The sequence below is a fragment of the Phyllobates terribilis genome, unplaced genomic scaffold (assembly GCF_046119375.1).
Source record: "Phyllobates terribilis strain yellow unplaced genomic scaffold, ASM4611937v1 Scaffold_7__3_contigs__length_470593459, whole genome shotgun sequence".
NCBI lineage: Eukaryota > Metazoa > Chordata > Amphibia > Anura > Dendrobatidae > Phyllobates > Phyllobates terribilis.
In genome coordinates, this window is record NW_027362767.1 from 432,629,295 (window position 1) to 432,641,378 (window position 12,084).

A 12,084-nucleotide genomic window follows, 5' to 3' on the forward strand; every position below is an offset into this window, starting at 1 on the left:
TCCACATGTACAATCCGCATGTACAATCCGCATGCACAATCCGCATGCACAATCCGCATGCGTTTTTTTCTGCCAGGCAGATGCATAAATGCTCAGGAAAGACTGGAGCATTTCTGCATCATGGGCACATAGCCTTAGAGCAGGGGTCTCAAACACGTGGCCCCCGGGCCGCATGTGGCCCCCCCGGCTGCTTCCTGTGGCCCACAGGCACAGGGACGTCACTGCCATGCGCAGATGTCAGCTTCTGGCCTCTGATAGGCCGGCGGCTGACACTGGTATAGCTGTGCAGAGAGCCGGTCTCTGCGCGGCAATACACTGCACTACAGCGCTGATGTCGGTGGCTCCTGGACCGGGCCGCGATCGTTACGGGGTCTGTGCCTGTGGGCCACAGGTGCAGAAAGGATGCCAAGGGAACAGAGGACAGGTGAGAATTTTTTTTTTCTCTGTCATGTGAGATACAGCACAGGGGACCTATGCTCAGTATGGGGGGGGGCACTGTGCGCAGTATAGGAGGACAGGGACCCTGAGGGCAGTGTGGGGGGACGGGGACCTTGAGCGCAGTATGGGGGGACGGGGACCCTGTGCGCAGTATGGGGGGACGAGGACCCTGTGCGCAGTATGGGGGGACGAGGACCCTGTGCGCAGTATGGGGGGACAGGGACCCTGTGCGCAGTATGGGGGGACGAGGACCCTGTGCGCAGTATGGGGGGACGGGGGCCCTGTGCGCAGTATGGGGGGACGAGGAACCTGTGCGCAGTATGGGGGCACGTGGACCCTGTGCGCAGTATGGGGGGACGGGGACCCTGTGCACAGTATGGGGGGGCGGGGACCCTGTGCGCAGCAGTATGGGGGGACGGGAACCCTGTGCGCAGTATGGGGGGGGACCCTGTGCGCAGTATGGGGGGGAACATGTCAGCAAAATAAGGACCGGGATGGGGGACCATGTCTGCAATATAGGGGACCAGTCTAGGAGACCATGTCTGCAATATGGGGACCATGTCTGCAATATGGGGGACCTGGATGGGAGACCATGTCTGCAATATGGGGACCATGTCTGCAATATGGGGACCATGTCTGCAATATGGGGAACCTGGATGGGAGACCATGTCGGCAAGATGAGGACCAGTTCAAAAGGTGTATAGAAAATAAAATGGTATCACTAAAAATGTCACTTTGTCATGCAAATAATGCGGCCCCCCAAATTAAATGTTTTTCCGTGTGCGGCCCATATGCCCAGCTGAGTTTGAGACCCCTGCCTTAGAGAGATTCCCTCCTACGCACACACCACAGAAGGATCTAACTGGTAAGAGTGGTGAATCCTTTCCTGTCATAGATTGTACTGGCCCATCCTATGTCAGGTATGGAACAGACCAAAAGAACGAAACCCTCTGTAAGCTGCACTGGCTGTTCTGGTCACAATTACTTTTAGACTAGACTTTCAGGCCTTGTTCACTTTAGTATCTGAGCTTCTACCATCTATTAAGAGGTGCAGAAGGCTCATATGTCCTTATGTACTGTGCAAATGGAAACCTGAAGACAAGACTGGTCCAGAACTGGTGCAAATCTAGGAATGGTCAGTTGTATGTAGGGTGCTGCTATTGGTGCTGAGAAAATAGACAGTGCCGGACTATTAAGCTTCCTTCACCACGGCTTCCACACTTGATAGATATGATGGACATGACAAATCACATCGACACGTAACGGATATGGCAAGTTATTACATTAAATTATGTTATTACAGGAGAAGTGAGGACCCTGACCGTAAGGGCTCACAGTCTACGAGGGATGGGTGAGGATACAGTAGGTGAGGGTAGAGCTGGTCGTGCAGCGGTATGCTGGAACGAGGGTTAACACAGGTTATAGGCTTGTCGAAAGAGGTGGGTCTTCAGGTTCCTTTTGAAGGTTTCCACGGTATGCGAGAGTCTGATGTGTTGGGGTAGAGAGTTTCAGAGTAGGGGGGATGCACGGGATTAATCTTGTTTGATATTGTGGGAAGAGGAAATAAGAGGGGAGTAGAGAAGGAGATCTTGTGAGAATCGGAGGTTGCGTATAGGTAAGTACCGGGAGACTGGGTCACAGATGTATGGAGGAGACATGTTGTGGATGGCTTTGTATACCATGGTTAGGGTTTTGAACTGGAGTCTCTGGGCAATGGGGAGCCAGTGAAGGGATTGACAGAGAGGCTGGGGTATAGCGGGGGAACAGGTTGATTAGTCAGGCAGCTGCGTTTGTGATAGATTGGAGGGGTGCGAGAGTGTTGGAAGGGAGGCCACAGAGCAGGAGGCTGCAGTAGTCGAGACGGGAGATGATGAGGGCTTGTACTAGTGTTTTTGCAGATTCGTGGTTGAGAAATGTGCAGATCCTGGAAGCATTTTTGAGTTGGAGTCAGCAGGAAGAGGAAAAGGCTTAAATATGTGGTTTAAAGGAGAGAGTAGAGTCCAGGGTTACCCAAAGCCAGCGAGCTTGCGGGACTGGGGAGAGTGGGCAGCCATTGACTTTGATGGATAGGTTTGTTGGGGGAGGTTGAGTGAGATGGTGGAAAGATGATGAATTCTGTTTTGTCCATGTTAAGTTTTAGCAAAGAAGAAAGATGAAATAGCAGACAGACATTGTGGGATTCTCGTTATTAAGGACGTGATATCAGGTGCACAGAGGTAGATCTGTGTGTCATCAGCATAGGGATGATACTGAAAGCTGTGAGAATCTATCTCCGAGGCCTAAGGTGTAGATAGAGAAGAGCAGGGTGTCGTAAAACGGAACCTTGGGGGACACCGACAGATTGAGGGCGAGATGAGGAGGTGGTGTGTGAGTGGGAGACACTGAATGTCCGGTCTGTTAGGTATGAGGAGATCCAGGATAGGGCCAAGTCTGTGATGCCAAGAGATGAGAGAATCTGTAGTAAGAGGGAATGGTCCACTGTGTCAAAAACAGAGGACAGGTCCAGGAGGAGGAGGTGTCACTTGGCTTTGGCGGTTAGTAGGTCAATGGTGACTTTAGTCAGGGAAATTTCAGTGGAATGATGCAATTGTGCAGTTGAAAGCCAGATTGTAAGATGTCAAAGAGGGAGCAAGAAGAGAAGTATGAGGACAGTTCAAGAAGGACGTGTTATTCCCGTAGTTTAGAGGCATAGGGGAGAAGTGATCTGGGGCGATAGCTAGGCACAGAGGATGGGTCAAGGGAGTTTTTTTTGAGGATAGGTGTGATCGAGGCATGTTTGAAGCATGAGGGGAAGACACCAGTTGTTAGTGATAGGTTGAAGCGATGGGTTAGTGTTGGGATGAAGACTGTGGTGAGGTTTGGGATGAGGTGGGACAAGATCGGTTCAAGTGCACAGGTGGTGAGGTGTGAACTTGAGACTAGAGAGGAAAGTTAATCTTCTGTAATGGCTGAGTAAGTATGAGGAGGGTCTGTGGAGGCTGTAGGCCAAAGCTTTCTCTGATGTTATCAATCTTCTGCTTGAAGAATGAGGCAAAGTCTTCAGATGAGATGAGACGAGACGGAGGAGGTGCTTGTGTGGCGCCCCTGAGGGTTCAGTCGCCACAGAGGTACTGCACCTCACCCAGAGGTGTGGTGTCTCCCTTCTCTCAGGTAAGGATGGAGTGAAGCACAGAACCCCAAAACACCTGCATCCAACACTACACTACTTCAGGCCGGCTGCAGGGGCAAGACGCAATGTATGTTTCGGCTGAGCCCTGACCCCGGCTGGAGTGGGGGGAACCCAAAGGTAGGGGAAACCAGTTGTGGGTGTGGGTGGAGGAAGTAGACAGAGGAAGCACTTTTCATAGGAGTATAAATAGGGAAGCCATCTTAGGGTGGCAGTTCAGTTGAGTGGTGGAGTAGTCGTGTCAGTTCTAGGGAGCTGTTCAGAAGAACAGCTCGGGACTGTTCAGAGGAACAGTCCGGGAGCAGAGTCTCATTAGGAGATCTGCTCCGCAGTTAGGGCCAAGTGTGAAGGCCCCGGAGGTGAGCAGGTAGTAAGCTCCGTTCTACAGAAAGGATCACAGGGGGTACGGCGCGTGCAGGACGGCACCCGTACGCCCCGCATCTGTCAGAAGACAGAGGGATTGCTGCGGCATTCTAAACCCCCAGGAGGGTCAAGTAGGTCCCGGATCCGACGTACAGGAAGGACTCTAGAGCACCCGAGCGGGATTGAGAGTGGGCAGCGCAGAGCAGGAGGGAGAAGGACCAGAGTAAAGACGATCAAAATAGGAACACAAGAAAGTGGTTTTCTGCCAGGTATTCCCAAGTTGCCTGAGGAAGGATTGAACCTCTACCCGGTGAACGCAGCGCGACGTGGGAGGCCTTTGCCTTCACCGTGCACCTGTGAAGTGTCTAAAGAACTGTGAATAAAATCTTGGATGACTGCACCGCATGCCTCCGTCCATTCTTTCAGCGGCACCATTGTTCCCCCTGCACTAAAACGCCCAGCGCAACCACCATTTACCTACACTGCCCTGAGGCCTGCTCCACCTGTGGGGAGCCGTCCCATCACTAGCTACCCTAACATCTGCCTCAGAGGACTGCTGCTGGTGGCGTCACGAAAAACCCCATATAAGAGTAAACCCCCCTTTTTGTTGACCGCCCTGGGCCACGGACCGGGCCAGCCACCGTGATATCCCCCGGCAACCAGAGGCCCGGCTGCCGAGTACCCCACGGCCTGGGGGCGCGTCGCTTGGTCCTTCTCACAAAAGGAGGAATTTTTAATTTTATTATTCAATGCTTGTTGTTACTGTTATCAGCCACCTCTGCAGTGTAGCATAATGACTGTGTATGTGTAGAGCTTCCAAGCTTTTTATAACAGAGCTTGCAAGCACTGATGTAAAGCTGTCTGGATCACTGATGTGCGTGATCCAACTACTTTTAGTATCCCTGCGCTCCTATTATGCTCCTGCAGGATCACAGTGCACAGTTCATTCCAGCGCCTCATCCATGCCGCTGGTGTGAACTGTCAATCTTCAGGAGTGCACCGCCCCCGACAAACCCAGGAAACAGGAGAGCGGTGTGCTCCCAAAGATGAAACTTTACAACAAACCTTTCATTATATATTTCTGTTACAACATATCTCTCAGCTGGAATTACACGCACAGATTTCTGACCAATTGAGAAATGTCAGCCACAAAGATTTGGCTACGATATGATGAACATGTTTTTCTAAATTAAAAACACTTGTTAGTAAAGGTCCACACTCTTAGGAGACCTTTGGCCCATATAAATGTATTTTATCCTAGGTCATTAGGACAGTATTGTAGTAAGAGACACAATTGTAGCATCAACCAATAATGAGATGCTGTGACTGAGAATTTCTAAGCCTGAATGATAACTGTTCGAACCGGAGGAGCAGATTTCCTCTGCTTGGAGCACATGGTTTTTCAGTGCCACAACAGCAAAGACGATCATTGACAGATCATTGTTGTCACTGTCTATAGATTGCTTTAAGGAGATGTCCATTTAAATAAGAAATAATATATAAAAATATATATTATAGATTTGTATATTTATATATTATATTTTACACTGTGTTGCTTCTATAAATAAAGATACAAATAAACTCTTGAAGCCCATCAATCTCCTGATGACACCCCTGCCTTTGGTCCTTCCGCTTCACTTCCAGCCTTGTCCTTGACACGACAATGTTTCCTATTTTGACACGTGACCAGTTCTGTGTGAAAGGGGAAGGACAGTGACACAAATATAAAAGGCACAAATAATAATACATTACAGATGTATAGACATAGTGGACACATACACAGGAGCACATATAAATTATATACCTAACAGCAGTAAAATAGGGCAGAGAGAAAAAAAATGTGCCTTAAGTTATAGACACATGCATGGGATCTGCAGCTCTAGACTGCACGTCACAGGGCCCTGGAACGTGCAGGGGTGGACAGGGGAGGGGGGTGATATTTAAATTAAGTAGGTAGGCGGGCACCAAGCCTAGGAAAATGGAGTTTATAAAAAGATATATCAAAGCAAGCAGACCTCTAATTTGGGCCATACATATATCTATAGATTTACATTTCTATCACCTGTATGCCCATATTAGTGGTCTGAAAAGTCCCAGGGGGTGACAGATTCTCATTAAAGTCTCAGCAGCGCATTGTCCTGTGTAAACGTGCTACCAAGAACCTTGGCAGCCTATGCACACTGGGAGATCTGTTACTGATCTATTACAGATCGCTCAGTGCACATCATATACTACGGATTTACTGTCTAAACAGGCTATTAAACTACTGATATTAATCGGTAAAGGTTTACAAATTGGCGGTCATTTAGTCCCACCCATCAGTCCATCTATTCTAAATGGACCCTTATTAATATCTCTGATAGTATAGGTTGTTATTAGAGATCTACCATCTAAATTATCAAATTAGTGTAATTAGTCTGAAATCTGTCAGTAGATTCCCCGTAGAGTGGATCCACTGCACTGAATTGTGCGGCCATTACTGCCTGATGCAGAGGTCACATTTGTAAAATGCTGTTATCCTTTTAAATAAAGTTTTCATAAATTTAAAAAGTTGCCAAAACTTTTTGTTACATAATCACATGCAGGGACATTAATGTAAGTTAAAATATATCACAAATGTTATCAATAAATATTAAAAGCAAAATGCGATGAAGGGCTTTTCTGCTTGTAGAAAAACTGGTGTTAAAATGATTAAATACTGTTAAAAAAAACTAAAAAACCTCCCCGGGTCCAGCGCAAGCTCTCTGCCACTGCTCCAGCCTCTGTGTTTTGGCTGCAGAGATAATGCCATGTCGACAGTGCACATCACCGCTGCAGCCAACCACTGCCCATGCCTTCTCTATGTGATGATGTCAGCCATTATGAAAAACAGCGGTGCTGGATGGCCGAAGACAGGAACGGTGGATGGAGGGGAGGGCCGAGGAGAGGCGAATATAAGATTGTCATTCTTAAAGATGTCCTCATATAGACCAGAGCTGTGGCTGTGAAGGAGCTGATACCGGGCATGCGCTGTGACGAGCGGCTCCGGCCACGCACAGTGAAGCTGGGAACTTCACTGCACATATGACGCGCCCCCTGGGACATATTCCTTTCTGAGGGGAATACCCGGCACCGGATCAGATGGGGGGTTGTAGTCTCCGAGCGGCTGTGACCCGGTCCCGTGCCCAGGGCGTCAAGCTCAGTGTTATGTGGCAGTCTTTACTGATGTTATTAAAGTTCGTTGTGTCGACTACGCCACCCGTTGTGATGCGGTCACTGTGGCCGCCGCTGCAGCAGGGTCCGCTGAGGCTGATGGTGGATGCGCAGCTTGGTGGGATAACCCCCAACGGGAGGGGTATAGCCTCAGAGGGGACAGGCGCAGAGGATGGGGGTGGTGGTGGTGCGGTGCAGCCGGTAATGATGACAGACTCGGGTTGTGCAGTTAAGGGTCTTTACTTACTGCAGATGTTCCTGGTCACTCTAGCTCCAAGTGACCTCCCGAGCCGTGCTGCGTCCACCAGGTCCTGGATCCGGCCAACCCCCAAACAAGTCCGGAGCGTGGCCCTGAGCTCTCCCTCTGTCCTTACTTCAGCCGTCCCCACCAGTGATTCACCTAAGTCCAGCTCCCTCGGGCCTTCTGTTGGGCAACCTTTGGCCTTAGGTTCCCTGACCCTTCCTGTGGTGTGCCTTCAGGGTGAATGTAGTGGGTGACCGTGACAGACACTGCCCACGGTCTCCGGTCTCTGGCTGGGGAATGTCTTTGCCCCCACCAGCTTGGGTTCCGGTACCCTCTTGCTGACTCCTCACCCGGTGTTCTTATTTGGGTTCTTGGGTCCCTTCTTTGTCCCCCTCTGGGTCTTTCTTCACTCCACTCTCTCTCTCTCCAGGACTGCTGTTTCCTGCTCTCTGCATCTGACTTGTCCTCTGCAGCTGACTGACCCTGATTCTAAGTTGGTGCCCTCCTTATATATCCCTCTATGTGTGAGCTCAGGTGACCAGCACCCAATGAGCTCCTACCACTACCCAGACTGCTCCCCCTATCTGCCCCTACACTACATGGGATGTTCCTCCCCCCTCCCACTCCAGCCAGGAACAGGCTCGGTCGCACCTGCACATTTCTAAGTGGGAGTGCCGTCGGCCTGCTCCTCTGGAATGGGATGTATGTAGTGCATGCAGTCTATCTGAGCTCAGTTCCACACTCCTTCCTTACCCGGGAGTGGAATATCACACCTCTGGGTTGAGGTGCAATACCCCTGTAGCAGCCGAATCCTCAGGGTGCTACATTCCCCCCTGGTAAATCACAGCACGTCCTCGGGCTGCAAAGACAAAAACACCAAAACATACAAATTTTTTATAAACATATAAAACATATAAAATATTATATATATATAAACTTTTTCATATAGACATCATTATAACATTCTCGTCGTCTCGTTCTTTCTTCCTCCTCTGGTCACCGTGCAACTCGTGACCAGGTAAAGTGCGACAGTCTTTTGATAAGCAGTTTCTCATAAAACCAGTAGGGGGCGCCTTAGGAAGCGCAACTATGTACAGGGAAGTTTTGGCCGTTCTCAGTCCCCGGCCAAGTAAAGGGAATGGGATGGCTGCTCACAGTCCTCAGCCTGGTTTGGGTAGGGGACACACGGGTTAAACTGTTCACTGGTCCCAACGGGGACTAAACTTTAAAGCAACAACAACAGTTCCAGTTCCTTTATACCCTGATTGGGTAACTATTTACAACACCTGCTCTGCCGCACTCAACGGCGTCTTCCTCCTGCTCTTTGCTTGTAGCTGGTTGTTACTTCAGACCCGTCCGGCCATGTGAGCTGGCTGAACAAGTCCTCCCCCAGGTGTGGCACCCTTGGTATTGCGGGCGCGGGCGCGGTGGTGGTGGCGCCCGGGTTGCCCAGGCCTTGCGGCCAGGCCTGGGGCACCTGGAAGGTGAAGGGCACCGTTAGGACGGCGGCGCCCTGGGCTACCTGGCCTTGCGGCCAGGCCGGAGGCTCCGCGGAGGTAGGGGGCGCTGTTGGTGGTGCGGCGCCCGGAGGTACTAGGCCTTGCGACCAGGCTGGTGGTACTTCCTGCTTTGTCACGCTCCGGGTCGGGGCGCGTGACGTCACAGGGGTCGCTGCGGCGGCTTCCGGTCGGGGCCTAGTCCATGGCGGTGACCTGGCGGTTACGGGCACAGCAGGGGGACTTTCGGGCTCTGCGACGGGGAGCTGGGGCAGGTGAGCGGTGTCACGGCTTGGGGTATAGGCGTCCCCTTTACCTGCCTCCATGCGTTCGGCTCCCTCCTCGGCGCCGTCTCCGGCCTTGGGTCCTCCTGCGCCATCCTCAGAGGCGGTCTGCTTCCTCTTCCAGGGTAGCGTGCTCCGTTGACTGGTCTCTGCTTGCTGGGCCATCTCCCGGCTCCACTCCGCCAGTATCTCACGCTGTACCCGGGCCATCCTCCGTGCGAGGCCCTCCAGGGCTGTTTGTGCACACTCCCGGTCTCGGGGGAGCTGCGCTAGGATCTCCGCTAGACCTAGCGGGGTTGTGGACTCTAGCAGGCTCCTGACCATCGGGTCGGTGCTGCTCTGCTCTGCTTCCGGCAGGCTCCTGGCCAGCGGGCCGGTGCTGCTCTGCCCTCCTTCCTCGGTCTCTAGCAGACTCCTGGCCAGCGGGCCGGTGCTGTTCTGCTTTCTCTCCTTCTCCGGGTGAGCTTCTCCGCTACTCCTTGTTAGACCTCTTGCCTCCGGGTGCGCTCGCTCCAGACTGCTCCAAGCGACACCCATCTTTGCTCTTCTCTTTCGTCTCTTCCCCCTCCGAGGGCGGTCCCGGGGCAACTCGGTGACTGTCAGCTCCAGGGGTAGTTCTTTCACGCTGACAGACACCTCCAGCATCACAGTCTCTGTTGGTGGGGGCGGTTTCCACTTTTGGCGCCATTTTCTGTCCCGGCCCACGATGGGATGTGGCCTCTTGCCCTCCTTTGGCACGCCCATAATGGCGTCCGCTGCTCTTCCAAGGCGGGAAATCTGCGGTTTTGGCGGGAAGCGTCGCCCAGTGGCGGGAAACTCTGCAGATGGCGGGAACAAGCTGGAAATGGCGGACAATCGGCGGGAAACGACTGGTGATGGAGTCCGATGGCGTGGACCCTCCGGAACCGGCAGGAGTCTTCTTTCTGAGGTAAACTTGTACTTTTCTTCAGGCACGCAGTACCCGGGTGTTGCGGGCACGTAATCCTGCCGACTACGCCAAAGTTGACGCGCCCCCTGGGACATATTCCTTTCTGAGGGGAATACCCGGCACCGGATCAGATGGGGGGTTGTAGTCTCCGAGCGGCTGTGACCCGGTCCCGTGCCCAGGGCGTCAAGCTCAGTGTTATGTGGCAGTCTTTACTGATGTTATTAAAGTTCGTTGTGTCGACTACGCCACCCGTTGTGATGCGGTCACTGTGGCCGCCGCTGCAGCAGGGTCCGCTGAGGCTGATGGTGGATGCGCAGCTTGGTGGGATAACCCCCAACGGGAGGGGTATAGCCTCAGAGGGGACAGGCGCAGAGGATGGGGGTGGTGGTGGTGCGGTGCAGCCGGTAATGATGACAGACTCGGGTTGTGCAGTTAAGGGTCTTTACTTACTGCAGATGTTCCTGGTCACTCTAGCTCCAAGTGACCTCCCGAGCCGTGCTGCGTCCACCAGGTCCTGGATCCGGCCAACCCCCAAACAAGTCCGGAGCGTGGCCCTGAGCTCTCCCTCTGTCCTTACTTCAGCCGTCCCCACCAGTGATTCACCTAAGTCCAGCTCCCTCGGGCCTTCTGTTGGGCAACCTTTGGCCTTAGGTTCCCTGACCCTTCCTGTGGTGTGCCTTCAGGGTGAATGTAGTGGGTGACCGTGACAGACACTGCCCACGGTCTCCGGTCTCTGGCTGGGGAATGTCTTTGCCCCCACCAGCTTGGGTTCCGGTACCCTCTTGCTGACTCCTCACCCGGTGTTCTTATTTGGGTTCTTGGGTCCCTTCTTTGTCCCCCTCTGGGTCTTTCTTCACTCCACTCTCTCTCTCTCCAGGACTGCTGTTTCCTGCTCTCTGCATCTGACTTGTCCTCTGCAGCTGACTGACCCTGATTCTAAGTTGGTGCCCTCCTTATATATCCCTCTATGTGTGAGCTCAGGTGACCAGCACCCAATGAGCTCCTACCACTACCCAGACTGCTCCCCCTATCTGCCCCTACACTACATGGGATGTTCCTCCCCCCTCCCACTCCAGCCAGGAACAGGCTCGGTCGCACCTGCACATTTCTAAGTGGGAGTGCCGTCGGCCTGCTCCTCTGGAATGGGATGTATGTAGTGCATGCAGTCTATCTGAGCTCAGTTCCACACTCCTTCCTTACCCGGGAGTGGAATATCACACCTCTGGGTTGAGGTGCAATACCCCTGTAGCAGCCGAATCCTCAGGGTGCTACACATACACGGGAGCCGCTCGTCACAGCGCATGCGCAGTGAAGCTGGAAAGTACATAGCCTAACTGCGCATGCGCGGGGGCCTGACGCCGGACATGTAAAACTGCGCATGTGCCCCCCTAATATCAGCGCTCGCGGGAGCAAAATTCAAATATGTGGACGGCGCCAGCAGTGACTGAATGCAGCGCTCGCCCTGACTAAATATGAGGATCACACCCCTATGACTGATAACAAGCAGGTGGGATATTAGTGTATAAAATGTTATAAACTCATTATATTACCACCAATTTTAATGAAAAAAGCTTGTTAGTGATGCACATTGCATCAGTAACAAAGCAATGGGGGCGGTGTAGATAGTAGACAGGACATGACAGGTTCCCTTTAAAAGGCATTGTCCCATCAGACATCTCCATTAGGACATATGGTTGTCATACAAGGAAGCCCTATGGAGAATGGACGGCCTCAAACCACTCATATCCCCAGCAATCAATCATAGGGAAGCTGGCAGCAAGTATTTCCCTGCAGCGCCATCACAGGTGAATGTAGGCATTACACTCATTCAGCCAGCATGGTTGTTAGCAGAATACAGGGTAGGTCCTCCATGGAAGCCGTGTGTGACTTCTCTCCTCTCTCCCTAAGGGATGAGGATCCTGAACCGAGGACAGTCCTTCTATTATTGGGTTTTCTAATCTCGCCGCCCCCTT